Source organism: Mastomys coucha, unplaced genomic scaffold (assembly GCF_008632895.1).
Source record: "Mastomys coucha isolate ucsf_1 unplaced genomic scaffold, UCSF_Mcou_1 pScaffold12, whole genome shotgun sequence".
In the NCBI taxonomy this organism is placed as follows: Eukaryota; Metazoa; Chordata; class Mammalia; order Rodentia; family Muridae; genus Mastomys; species Mastomys coucha.
In genome coordinates this window covers 46,446,360-46,460,882 of record NW_022196894.1, presented here as the reverse complement: position 1 = coordinate 46,460,882, position 14,523 = coordinate 46,446,360, and positions in this window count along the sequence as shown.

Sequence of the window (14,523 nt, the reverse complement as noted above, 5' to 3'; positions counted from 1 at the left end):
TCTTCTAGATTGGAGCTATAGTCAAAGACTTGTTCTTCTTTTATGTACCACAGACTGTTCTGAAGAGAGAGCATCGTATTTTCTGGGGAAATTTTATACTTTGAGAGAAACTAAATGATTCTGAACTAAGTGACTAAATACCCATCAGTAAACTGGCTACAATAATTATTTTTGCTAAGGCAATAAATATATTGTAAGCATTTACAATGTACAGTCATGTCCCAGGCACAAAGGCTGCCAAAGATGATACATAAGTTGGTAATCATGACTGTGTTTCAATAAAGCTTACTTGCAAAAACAGAGTGGATTTAGCCTATGAGCTCTAGTTTAGCAACTCTTAGAGTACAGAACAAGAAGAAAGGGGGCAGTATTAAGATCAAAAAGTTGTGTATAGTCTAGACCATTTATCCACCCATAATGGAAGTAAGACACTGCTATTTTATTCATAACTTAATAATGTAATTCTATTGTAAATTCCCATAAGTGACAGTGTAATTTTGTTTTGAAAGCATAATGTTGGAGACTGTGTGGGGAAATGATCAGAAAGCCCATCCCATCAATCTTAGAGTAGAGAGCAATTTGCAACAAGCTGGGCAAGAAATAATGATGCTCACTCTGGAGAGGGCAGCAGAGACGTGATCTGAGTGACGTAGTAACCTAGGGGTTCTCTGTTAAGAAGTGGAGATGGGAGATTCGCCAAAGCAGCAAGATGGTTTCAGATTTCTCTCTTGAGCTCCAGGTGATAGCATATCTATCAAGATATGGAAGATGGAGACATAACCAAAAGTTTGCTTTCTGGCAGATTTTATTTTTTTTTAATAAGTCTGCAAGCTATCCTGTGAGAATACCTGGATAACGAAACAAAAGTGAAAACAGGGCACATTTAAAAAAGAAGCAGAGGAAAGATTGAAATCTAACTTCATTATTTATACTAGAATAAGCTTTGGAGAGGATGCTCTTGAAAGATCATGATGTATAGATGTCATGTCTCCCAGGCAATGTGGGATCTGCTTATATTAAGTGTAAATGTCATTTTCTCCATCTTCAGTGTAGAAAACAGCATATCTCTGTCATGAGCCTCTATGTCAGCATGTAGACTTCCAAGTGTGCATGACAGTGCAGGGGGACTGATTGCAGGCAGATAAAAATAACCAGTGGAGAGAGACAGGATGCCAATTGTGACCAGCAAACAGTGCTGCAAACACACTGCAAAGTAAGTTCCTCTTGCTGGGCTTAGACCACATCCTAAAACACAGCACACCACCTCAGTATTTCCAGAGCTCACTTCCTTGCCAGAGTAACCTTTCTTTGGCATGAGAAAATGGGAACCACTGCTGGTTTTGTTTGATGCGACTAAAAGTGCATGCTGCTAGAAACTTACTTCTGAAAGCTATCCCAGCAATAGAAAATGAATTAATGAGCAATAGGGTAGCTTAATGACATTTTGCAGGCCATCTCACATAAGCTGGCAAGGTTTCAAGAAATACAATTTGGTAAAATTAATTAATTCGGAAAGTTTTTTTTTAAGAAAAAGAACTTTTGATTAACTGGATTTATTTATGGCAGAACATTTCAAGGCTAATGAATATGAAATCCCAAGACAGATGAGTTTGGGTACTTTCAAACTTATTGAAAACAAACCACAATTTGATAAACATACACATATGTGTACAACATAAAATATGCCTATTACAACAAAATCTCCATTTGAGTCATCATCCACTGGTTAAGGCTGAGATGCACTTAGATTATGATTTGTTGTAAGCAGCGGAATCTTCAAGCTTAGCTACCTAAACAATTAGGGCTTATTTCACTTACAAAGCAAGAAACAAAAAGGTGAGTTTATGGCTTTACTCAACTGCTCAACAATATTAGAAAAAGATCAGAATTTCTGTTGACCCTTTTCTCTTAGTCGTGGAAGGGATGCTGCAGTGGTTAAGTATCATATCTGCATACAAGAAAGAAATGACAGAAATCAGGAAGGATAAGGGGGTTGTCGCCTTCATTTGTTCCTTATAAGAAAAACAATGTGCTTTTCAGAATCCTTATAGCAAATACTGTTTTGGACCTTGTTACCTGGAACCAGGCTGTATAAGCCATCTTTAACTACTACGTCTGTGGTGAGGATAGAAGGAGGCTTCGGAAATCTGAAAATATTATTTCTATAAGCAGGAAGTTGAGCACATCATTGCTTCAAACAAATGATCAGAACAGATGAATCTCAACTCTGCAACGAATGGTGTCTGCTACAAACTTCAGTATAAGGCAAAGTTTATATGCCATCCTAAAATGGAAATAGAGGCTGCAACATATTTCTCAGATCCCCTTTAATGAATAAAGGACTGATGACTCAGTTATTGAGAAGGTTGATTGAAGTTAGGCCTTGGCTTTTCAGCTTCCTGCAGAGAACAGTCTGCTACAGAGAATCATCTTGTGGCCCATTCTCCAGAGGCAGTTATGCCAGCATGGGACTGTAAAGGCCCAAAAGCTCTTTTCTCTTCCCTGGGATGTCCATTCTCACCATTACCTTCTTTTCCCACTTTTCTTGCTCACACACAAACCATGGCAGTTTGAGGGGCCATGTCTCTGCATTCCTGGTGGGCAACTGGGGCCTCTGTTGAGCCTGTACTTCAGCTTGGCTTCTCACTCCTCCCAGCTTGTATTTCTTTGCCCTCATGGATGCCTTCCATTTTTATTAAACATCTTGTGAGTGCACACAAGTGTGTCCAGGTGTTCTTTATAGGGAACCCAATTGAAACAAAAATAGACTACGAAGTAAAAAGTACCCAAAGCATGTTCCTTTTTTATATTAGTTCTAAAATTTGTTTGGGATTTGCATTATTTTTTTGAATTAGAATTATCACCTGGTCATGGTGTCACATGCTTTTAATCTGTGAGTTTGAGACCAGTCTGGTCTACAAGGAGGTTCTAGGAGAGCCATGGCTACATGGTGAAACCCTGGCAAAAACAATACAGACCATTAGCATAGTTAAATCTGAGGTCTACAAGCAGATAATTAAAATGGGAGTATTAGGTAAGATGGCAGACTAAAGCCTGCCTCTATATAAGCCTATTGAGGTGTGAATAAGAATAATGAGAGCCGGGCATTGCTGGCATACGCCTTTAATCCCAGCTCTTGGGAGGCAGAGGCAGGTGGATTTCTGAGTTCGAGGTCAGCCTGATCTATAAAGTGAGTTCCAGAACAGCCTGGGCTACACAGAGAAACCCTGTCTCGAAAAACCAAAAAAAAAAAAAAAAAAAAAAAAAAAAGAATAATGAGGAAGAATAGGAAGAGGAGAAAGAGGAGGAGGGAGAGGATGAGGAAGAGGAGGAAGAAGGTGAGGAAGAGGTTGAGGAGGAGGAAAAGGAGGAAGAAGAGGAGGAGAAGGGACGTATCTCAAAAGGAGGAATAATTTCAGAAATCCATGAAAGAAGAAAAAGGTTATAAGGAAGGACCCAATGGACAATGTAAGGAAGAAAGCAGAACATAGCCTCATCTGCATAGTTCCCTGACAAGGAATGGGAAACCAAATCCCCTTCCAAAAGATAGTCCAAATGAAATTGGACACCCCTGGCCTCGGGACCAGCCCACAGCCTTCACAGTCCACAACTCTTTGGGGGTTGGTGAGACAGTAACTTTTCCTACAAGTGGGCCAGCAACAGGAAGAAATTCCATTTTGTCAGGCTTATGGTAGTTGGGGTGGAATGGTTCAGATGCCATACTGAGAGAAAAATCTGGGAGTCTGAGATCAGGGAACATCCACAAGTAAGATCACATCCATTTGACCTCAAGTTGTGCTTCAGTGAGGAAATGCCCAGTAAGACCATCATGAAGAGTAGGGAAGCTAGACATTATGCAATCCAAAAGATGGAAGGGCAGAAGACTTTAGTGTACATCCTAGCTTGAGCCACATACTTCCTGATTTCCTTCTTAACAAGTCTGTCAGTACTTTTATACAAAAGATAATTGCCATTAATTTTTAAATCCAGTCAGCCAGTCTGCATCTCTTTATTGGTGAATTGAAGCTATTTGCCTTTTTTCCTATAATTTTTTTGTTTTTTGCAGGGATAGGTGGTCATTGTGTGCATTTTACTCTCCACCCCCACAGTATCCTATTCACAATAGCTTCCAAATAAAGCACAGTAACTAAAATAAAATATGAACTACTTAGAACTAAACTTAACAAGAATTACAAAATTTTACATTGAAAATTGTAAGATACTTAAGAAAGAAACTAGAGAAGGCATTGGCCAATGAAATGATAGCCTATGTGCATAACCATCATAAACATGGTTATATTAACTGAACTTATATTTTATCTATACTTGAATATTTCCATATTTTTCTTTTATCTTAATAAAATCTCATCAAAATTCTAATGACATTCTTCACAGAACTAGAGAGAAAACAATCTTCAAATTTATGTAGAACCACAAAAAAAGGAAAACCCAAACAGTGACAGAAATAGTAAGTAGAAAAAGAAATGCTGACATTTTTATAATACTTGATCACAAATTATATTACAAAGCAATAGCAACAAAAACAGTATGGTACTAGCATTAAAGTAGAAATATGTGACAATGTAATCAAAATAGAGAAAGGTAACTCCAAGAAGATACAACTACTTAGATCTTGACAAATTATCAAAACCAAAATCAAAAACATGTATTGGAAGAATAGAACAAGTTTTTTTTTCCTTCTTAAACACAAGGAACTTCTGAAACTGGAGTTCACTGTGTATAATATCTAGAAAAATTAGATTCACTTCCCTAATCTTCCACAGAAACCATTTAAAACTCGATCAAGACTTGAAACTTTGAATATGCTAGATGAAAAACAGGAAGAAGACTTGAAATGAGTATTTTCTGATGAAGATTCCAATAGCACAAAATCTAAGTCCACAAAATGCACTGACATGAAATTAAAATGTGCATAGCAAAGGAAATAACCAGCTGAATGAAAAGACAGCCTACAGATGGAAAAACTATTGTCAACTCCATGTTAAGTAAAGGAGTAACATCAAAGTTATATAAAGGATTATAAAAACAAACCCCCCCAACCCAAATAATATGGCCCATAAATGGACTAATGAGCTAAGTAGACAGTTCTCAACAAAAGAAATGATAGAAAAATATTCAACATCCTTGGAGATCAGGAAAATGTAAATATAAACTACCTTGTTTTAACTAACCTCAGTGTGAGTGGCTGTTATAAAGAGAGGAAATATAGTTTCATAGGAGCAGAAAATGGTACCCACCTAAATATCCATCAGTGGTGAAGAAATAAAGTGTGGTATACTTACAATTTAATTTTGTGGAGCCATAAAGAAAAATGAACTCATGACATCTTCAGGAAAATGGATATAATTGAAAAATCACTATTTCAAGTAATATAAATAAAATAAAGACCAGTGCCACATCTTTTATATGTGAAACCTAGATTTAAGTTTATGGTGTATGTATTTATATATGTATATGTGCTGGCTAGTTTTATGTTACCTTGACACAAGCTAGTTATCTGAAAGAAGGGAACCTCAACTGAGATAGTACCTCTGTAAGATTTAGTTGTAAGGGCATTTTCTTAATTAATGATTCATGTTGGAGGGCCCAGAGCATTGTGGTAAGTAACACTCCTGAGGTGATGATCCTGGGTTCTATAAGAAAGAAGGTAAGTCATGATAAGCAAGCCAGTAAGCAGTACTGAACTATGGCCTCTACATCAGATCCTGCCTTCAGGTTCTGTTGAGAAATTTTAATCCAGCAACATGGCTTCTTTGATCACATCTGAAGACCTTCTGAGTCTGAGTATCTGGTTGGAATACAAAAAAGCCCTTACTATACACCTTTAACCCCAAATGATGACATCTAATTGAGGAACAGACAAAGTGATTAATCAGAGAAAGATTTGACAGGATAGGACATACGCACCTCTCAGGATAACAGCTACTTAACTAAAGTCTGTGAATTTGTGGACAGGTAAGTGAGTCAGCTGGGAATCAGTGCAATGAATGCAGTGCAGTGGAGTTGAGTTTGTCGAGTTCAGAGGTAGTTTTTCCAAGCAGAGCAATTCAGAGAGAAACCAGACTGAATCAGTCAGCTTGGAGAGGAGTTTGAGTCAGTAGTGCTGAGTTAAAATATCCAGCCAATTCTTGATCTTAGAGCATAAATTCTGTTCAGGAACTTTTCCCCTGTGCTCCTGTATTCGAGGCTCTTCCCCACTTTCTCTTCTAGTAGTTTCAGTGTATCTGGTTTTATGTGGATGTCCTGGATCCACTTGGACTTGAGCTTTGTACAAGGAGATAATAACAGACCAATTTGAATTCTTCTGCATGGTAACCACCAGTTGAACCAGCACCATTTGTTGAAAATGCTGTCTTTTTTTTCCACTGGATGGTTTTAGCTCCTTTGTCAAAGATCAAGTGACCATAGATGTGTGGGTTCATTTCTAGGTTTTCAATTCTATTCCATTGATCTTCCTGCCTGTCTCTTCACCAATACCATACAGTTTTTATCACTACTGCTCTGTAATACAGCTTGAGGTCAGGGATGCTGATACTGCCAGAAGTTCTTTTATTGTTGAGAATAGTTTTCGATATCCTCATTTTTTTTTTTTGTTATTCCAGATGAATTTGCAAATTGCTCTTTCTAGCTCTGTGAAGAATTAATTTGGAATTTTGATGGGGATTTCATTGAATCTGTAAATTGCTTTTGGCAAGATGGCCTTTTTTACTGTATTAATACTGCCAATCCATGAGCATGGGAGATCTTTCTATCTTCTGAGATCTTCTTCAATTTCTTTCTTCAGAGACTTGAAGTTTTTGTCATACAGATCTTTCACTTGGTTAGAGTCACACCAAGAAATTTTATATTATTTGTGACTATTGTGAAGGGTGTTGTTTCCCTAATTTCTTTCTCAGCCTGTTTATACTTTGAGTAGAGGAAGGCTACTGATTTGTTAGAGTTAATTTTATATCTAAACACTTTGCTGAAGTTGTTTATCAGGTTTAGAAGTTTGCTGGTGAAATTTTTGGGGTCACTTAAGTATATTATCATATCATATGCAAATAGTGATATTTTGACTTTTTCCTTTCCAATCTGTATCCTATAATGATTTGTAACACCTATAATGCTACTGTGAATAGCTGTTTCTTATGAGATTTTTAAAATTAAATAAATGAAGTGGATGAAGACTAATGTGCTTCACATATTCATTATACTGAATTAAGAACTATAGATGTTGTTGAAATAAAAACTATGTTTTTGTTATCACACAAATAATTCATTACTCTATGTTGATTGTAACAGATTTGGATGATATAAAATTCTATATAAATCTCACTTCCTTATTTATAACTGCTAATTTAATTTCCAGTCTTTATAGAGCCAGAAGGATTTGTCTCTAATTCAGTTTTGATAATTTGCATTATTTTTAAATTTTAAATTTGTTCGTTTTAGCATTGTATGCATCAAATTGATCATATTTCCTTATCAATATTTATTGTCTAGGTATTTAATATGGGTTTTGTTAATCATTACAAAGAAAACAAAGCTTTTCATTCCATTGATATTTCTTTATTTTTATTAGATATTTTCTTTATTTACATTTCAAATGATATTTCCTTTCCTGGTTACCCCTCCGAAAAAAACAAAAACAAACCTTCTTTCCTCTCCCCCCTACTCCCGACTCACCAACCCACCCTTTCCTACTTCCTGGCCCTGGCATTCCCTACACTGGGGCATAAACCTTCACAGGACCAAGGACCTCTCCTCCCATTAATGACCAACTAGGCCATCCTCTGCTATACATATGCTGTTGGAGCCATGAGTCTCACCATGTGTGCTCTTTGGTTGATGGTTTTGTCCCTGGGAGCTCTGAAGATACTAGTTAGTTCATATTGTTTTCTTCCTAAGGGGCTACAAACCCTTCAGCTCCTTGGGTCCTTTCTCTAGCTCCTTCATTGGCGACCCTGTGCTCAGTCCAATGGATGGCTGTGAGCTTCTACTTCTGTATTAGTTGGGTACTGTCAGAGCCTCTCAGGAGAAAGTTATATCAAGCTCCTGTCAGCCAGCACTTGCTGGCATCCACAATAGTTTCTGGGTTTGAAGATTGAATATGGAATTTCAATATGTATTTAATGTATCTTGTTAATCATTACAAAGAAAACAAAGCTTTTCATTCCATTGATTTTCTTCTCTTTTGTTTTTCCTGTTTTCTTTTTTGGCCTTTATTGTTTACTCTTTTAATTTTAAGTTTTACTTTTTTTTATAAAAAAAAATTGCATTTTATTTTATGTCCATGTATGTATGTGCACCATATATCTACCTGACTCTCATGGAGGCCAGAAGAGGGCATCAGATTACCTAGGACTGGAATTACAGAAGATGGTGGGGTTCTCAGAATCAATCCTGGGTCCTCTGAAAGAGCAGCCAGTGCTTTGAACTCCTGAGCCACACATCATTAGGCCTGTCAGTTTTACATTTTTTTGTTGCTTATCAGATAAGAGACAAAATTTAGACTTGTCTTCGCAAATTTGTTATAGAGGTATTTTATATTATGTAATTTAAAACTTAATTACTTATTTAGAAACAGTATAGCTACACTGTCTAGTCAGTCCTTAACTCCTGGGGTAATATACTCCTCTGCCTCAGTCTCTTTAGGAGTTGGAATGATAAAATGGTACCACCATATCCAGTTATTTTATTTCCCACTGAGCATTGGTTTAGGTGCATTTCAGAAAGTTTAAATATTGTTTCTTTCATTTTCTTTTCCTTTTCTTTTTCCATTTATACTGTGCCCTGTAGTCTGGGAATCTCTGATACTTTATTGATTGCAAATTTCACAAGAATACCAGAAGTCCTCTTTTGTGCCTTGTTTCAGGAGACAGATGATTCTGGTTTATTTCATTAGTGGTGATGCTGACGTGGATTCTTAGTTCTGGTTACATCCACTCATTCTGTCTACCATGTAGTCAGCAGATTACCCTCTCAATATTAGACATAATTTTGAGGGAGATTTCAAGATTAAGTATCCTTTTGCTCATCCATCACTCTTCACTGAACCCTTCAGTATCACTGACAGCATTCCTTTGCATCACTTATTAATTTATAGTTCTAAAAGCCTATACTAAAGACTACATACTAAAAGACAAAAAGACTCTAGAGTTTATTGACAAATGAATGTATAATTTCCTTTTCTCCTTCCTCTCTTCCCACCTTTCGCCTGCCCCCTCTTCCTGCCCCCTTCCCTTTTCCTCTCTACTCTTTCCCTTCCTGCCTTCCTTCCTTCAATTTTCCTGTCTCAGTGCTAGACAATGAACTCAGTGTTTTGTGCTTGTTAAACAAGCACTACACTACTGCCTCACTTCTCTCTTCTCTCTCAGTATTTTTTTTTTTTTGTCGAGACAGGGTTTCTCTGTGTAGCTAGCCCTGGCTGGCTGTCCTGGAACTCACTTTGTAGACCAGGCTGGCCTCGACCTCAGAGATCCGCCTGCCTCTGCCTCCCAAGTGCTGGGATTAAAGGTATGCACCAGAACTACCTGACTCTCTCAGTATTTTTAAAATGGCATTTATTGAGATGTACTATGAATTTTAGCTTTAAAAAATACTACCTCTATACACTTATGTAATGGAATATTATTCAGCTGTTAAAAATATTATTAAATTCATAGGTAAATAGATGGAACTAGCCACATCAGATCTTTCTCTTTGCATTCCCTCTCTCTCTTCCATGTTCAGGCCTCTTCTTTGCCCCTCTCTCTGCCTCTATGGAGCATCCTCTGCTCCCTGTCTGTCTGCCATGGCTTTCTTGCTGCCTCTATCTCTTTCTCTCATTTACCCTCCCCTGGTAAACCTCTTTTGCACCAGATGTGTTGCATGGTGTAATTTCTCAGGGGTAATAACTGTGACATGGGCCCTCCGAAGATACCCTCTCATTGCATTATATTTCATAACATTCACCCCTACTGACTACCATAAAGGTAATCACACATTTTTCACTAATTAATGTAGCAAATTTTACTGATTCGGTTTTGAAATATTAAATTTGCTTTGCAATTCAGGAATAAACCTCCTGTGGTCACGATTATCCTTTTAAGATGTTGTGTGAATTTAGTTGCTAAAACTTTACTAAGAATTTTCTACTTGTGCAGATGAAGAACAATTTACATGTAGTTTTCTTACAGCTCTTTAGAATTTGCTATCAGGGTAGTGTTGATAGCGTCAATGTTTCATGCTTAGGACTCCATGGCTATCAGATGCTGCTTGCTCTAAGTAATTCACACACTATATTCAAACCTATTTTGAAATAATTTTGAACTTTAGAAAACTACTTTAAGAATAATGTTAGATATTCTCATGTACGTTTTCTGATTCCACACATCCTAACTACCTGCCACATACACTCACTCCCTGATGATTTTCATTTTCATGACTCATACTTAAAACTGGGAAAATCCCATGTATATTTCCCTATATCTTCTTCCTATCACTTTTGTAGAGTTATTGGCTAATCTCTGTCCTAACATTTCCTAGTTCTATGATACAGAATCAGGTTCACTATTTAAGATATCTCAGACATTTATTTGAGAGTCAATAAAATTGATCTGATGAATTTAACTAGAAAATCTCAAGATAAATTGATGTGATTTACTCCGTGGTGCTCTTGAGGATAATTCTATCTATAACACTATGAAGTCCATGTCTGATAGCACACATAACAGCTATCCAAAACTATCTTTCTCACTGAAACTTCCTCCCATTTTTCCCTCTTCGAAGCCACAGTCTCTTCCTCCTTGCTCTGTTAGACACATTGTAGACTGAAATCTAAAGTCTACAACCTCATGACTTCCATCCCCTGACTATGAGTTTGGCTAAGGAAGAGGCAGTATGAAATACTGAAAGCTCTAGAGGGGTCAACTCTCTTTATGCCTGGTCTCAGCATAGCACTGGGTGTTTGTTATTAAAATCCGTGCCTCCTGCCAAGTGTCAAGGAATCTCATAGGGCTTTTATCCCTGATATTTTCAAGCCCAGGGTTGCTCATCTGCATGTTCCTTTGCTGACTCAGAAGCCTGTCACTCTCCCTCAGCCTCTTCTGTTTCATGATTATTCTGGTCACTGGAGTGAACAATACCTTGGAGATTGCCACAGCACAACTCTAGGAGTTCTTGTCACAAGACTTTTATTGACAAATATATTGTAAGGGCTCTGATCTAGTAAATAGATAGGTTTTTAAAAATTGGCTAGAATATTGGAAAATGATAGATTATAGACAGAAGGCCTTGTTAGAGAAAGTAGACTGCAGGGGGTTACATTCTTGAGGGCTACAATAGTCCTGTCATTACTATTACTGCTCTGTTTCTGCTTCCTGAGAGCCAGGTTGTAAATTTCCTGATCACTCCCTTCTTGTCATGATGGGCTGAATCCATGAACAAAAGAAGTCCTTCATTAAGTTGCCATCATCCCCTAGTGATAATAAAACTAATCAGTGCTCCCTACCTATACCTAACTACCTACATCTCGGTATTCTCTTTACCTATCTCTTTTGACTCTCCTAACTTGATATTCTCTTTATTTAACTCTTTCTGACTCCCTTTTGACTCTTAGTAGCATTGTTCCCAGCCAGGACTGTGTGCATCAATTCTTCAAGTCTCTGCTTTTGCTTCTTGCTTCTCCCGTTAGAATCGCTGTCCCTGGGAATACTCTAGCCCCAATCTTCTCTTATTTTTGATGAAAATTTAATCTACTCCATGTCTTATTTGGTGAAAGATCAACCAGAAGAAAATTCGCTGTGTCAGTCGCTCTGAAGTTGCTACTTGTGTTGCAAATGTCCTAAGGCATTTGGAGTTTCGGGGCTTATTCCTTTAATCTCAAGAAAACCGGTTTTTAATGAGGAAAGTTCGTGTTCAGATGATAAAATGAATATCATCAGACTGTCCTTCAAGTGAGTCAAACTGCATGTGCAAGCAGTTCAGGAAAGAAAAAAGTGTTCAATCTAGTGTTCCCTAAAATACATCTTCAGAACAATAGCCCTGCAAAATGGTTAAGAATAAAAGGGTGGTTACTTTAATGTTGTAACTTTTGTTGTATGGTTTTTAACTTGGTTTTACTTTCCTGTCCAAATGAGTAAGTTTTCCAGAGAATCTAAGCCTAATTCCAATGAAGTTCAATAAAATGTGAATGATCTATATGGTCTAACCAGATACAATTGTAGCTCTGTAACTAATTTTGGATAATTTAATGTTTTAAAATTGTTTGACTGCAGGTAGAGGGCACTCTCCCTTCCTGTCTCCCATAAAGCTGTGTCTGTCTGGACTTTGCACCAGCTTCAGTGTGGTTGTGTGATTTGAAATAACAGAGAAAATTCCACAGAGGAATGCCTTATTTCCATAAAACAAAAGGTATGGTAAGAGATTTTATGATAGGAGAAATTATACAGTCAATCTTATTTTGTACACTTGAAATCATAGAGAAAGACAACTTTAGATATACTAAAATGCCTGATTTTAAATGTTTATGGCCTCTTGGAATAGATAGATAGATGGATGGATAGATAGATAGATACATAGATAGATACATAGATAGACAAATACAGAGATATGTGAATGAATGTGTATACATTCAACATAGATATAAACATACCATACTAATAAGGGATAATTAATTATAAAAATGATAGATAATCATCAAACTAATCTAGACAAAGTAGTCCCACTTCTTTACCTTGTGACCTCTTTTTCTAATTTTCTGTGTATGGAACTTGAGTGGCACCTGTCATTGTATGTTTTTCACTTTGGCAACAAAACTTCAATTTTCTTGGTCTTAAAATTCTTGTTTCTTGACAGGTACCCATCAAAACTTTACCTCAAATTTCCTACTTTTATAGCAGGCTTGGAGTGCATCAAGACATTTCTGCTTAGTCAGGCTATCTTTTAAATTTCATTTTGATAACCCATCTCATTAAAATATAGTGCAGAGTCCTCATGTTTATTTATTATTTGAGCATAGCTCATGAAACTATTATTCAAATCAGACCATACCCACTAATATATTTAAGGACATACATATATCTATGATGTTTTTCTATTCCAGTAATGTCTCCATTGCCCATCCATCTTTTAATAAAAAGCTATTTATCTTCCTGGAAATTAAAAAGATATGTGGAGCTCTCTGCTCTATACTTGTAGAGTTTCCCTATGTTTTTGTTTAACTTTGTTATATTTTTCTATAGCATAAACTTAAGGAACAGAGAGCATTTTAATGAAGATTACATTTAAAAGTATTATTTTTAATTGGTTATTTTATTTATTTACATTTCAAATGTTATCCCCCTTCCTGGCTTCCCCTCCACAAACCCCCTATCCCATCCCCCATTCCCTATGCTTCTATGAGGGTGCTCATCCTTCCATCATTAGGAACTGTGAAGCAAAAATTTAATCTATATTTTTTTCTATTTCTGAGACCTAATATGAATTTAGGATACATATTTTACTCTTTTAAGGGATCACATGATTCTTTTATTGAACTACAATGCTTGTGTCCTGTGCTTCTAGTTTTCAGTTCCATTTAGACTTGAAAGTCACAAGCTTGAGCCCGGGAAGCTCTAGGGCAGCCACAGACAAAGGTCTGAATCCCAGACATCTACACAGAGATGGATTCTTGAAACGTCAGTTTGAAAGGATAGGATGCCATTGTGGGATGGTATTGAGGAGTTGGTTCTTATAGAAGGCAAGGATGGTTGAAGCTATGGGTTCAAGGAGAAATGACACAGGCTAAGCAAACAAGCGTTTATATGTGACTCATACAAGGGACACTGGAAAAGATCTCAGAACTGAAAATTTGGGTGTAAACACCTCCTCAATGGAGAGAACAGAAAGAAAGGAAGAAAGGAAGAAAGGAAGAAAGAAAGAAAGAAAGAAAGAAAGAAAGAAAGAAGAAGGAGCAAGGGAGGGAGGAAGGGAGGGAGGGAGGGAGGGAGGGAGAGAAGGAGGGAGGGAGGGAGGGAAGAAGGAAGGAGACACTCACTCCCTGTGTCATCCAAGAATCTCAATTCCAGAAACAACAAGTGTTCAGGTCAATGGCAGGAAAGACTTGGGCACAAATGCAATAATTCTGTTCCTTCAGCTGTCTCATCTCCATCTTAATGTTCCCTCTAATTCTAGAATGAAATCTTCTAATTCTGCATTGCTTTCTGGACTCTATATAAACAAAATACTATTATTTTCCTGAAGTATTAGTGTGTGGTCAGCCAGGACTCTGCCCCACAGACCCTGTCATTCTGGTGGTGGCAGATGAAGAAATAGTCCCCTCCATAAGTCTCTTGCATGAGGCCTGTTGCATGGTGTGACTTTCTGGCACTCCTTGACTCCAGTAAGACAAAGTATCCTTTCTTCCACCTTAAAACCCTAACACTAAGAGCTTCTTAAAGCCAAGTATTCTGTAAAATATTTATATATATATATATATATATATATATATATATATATACACACACACATACACATATATATAATGTGTGTGTATATATA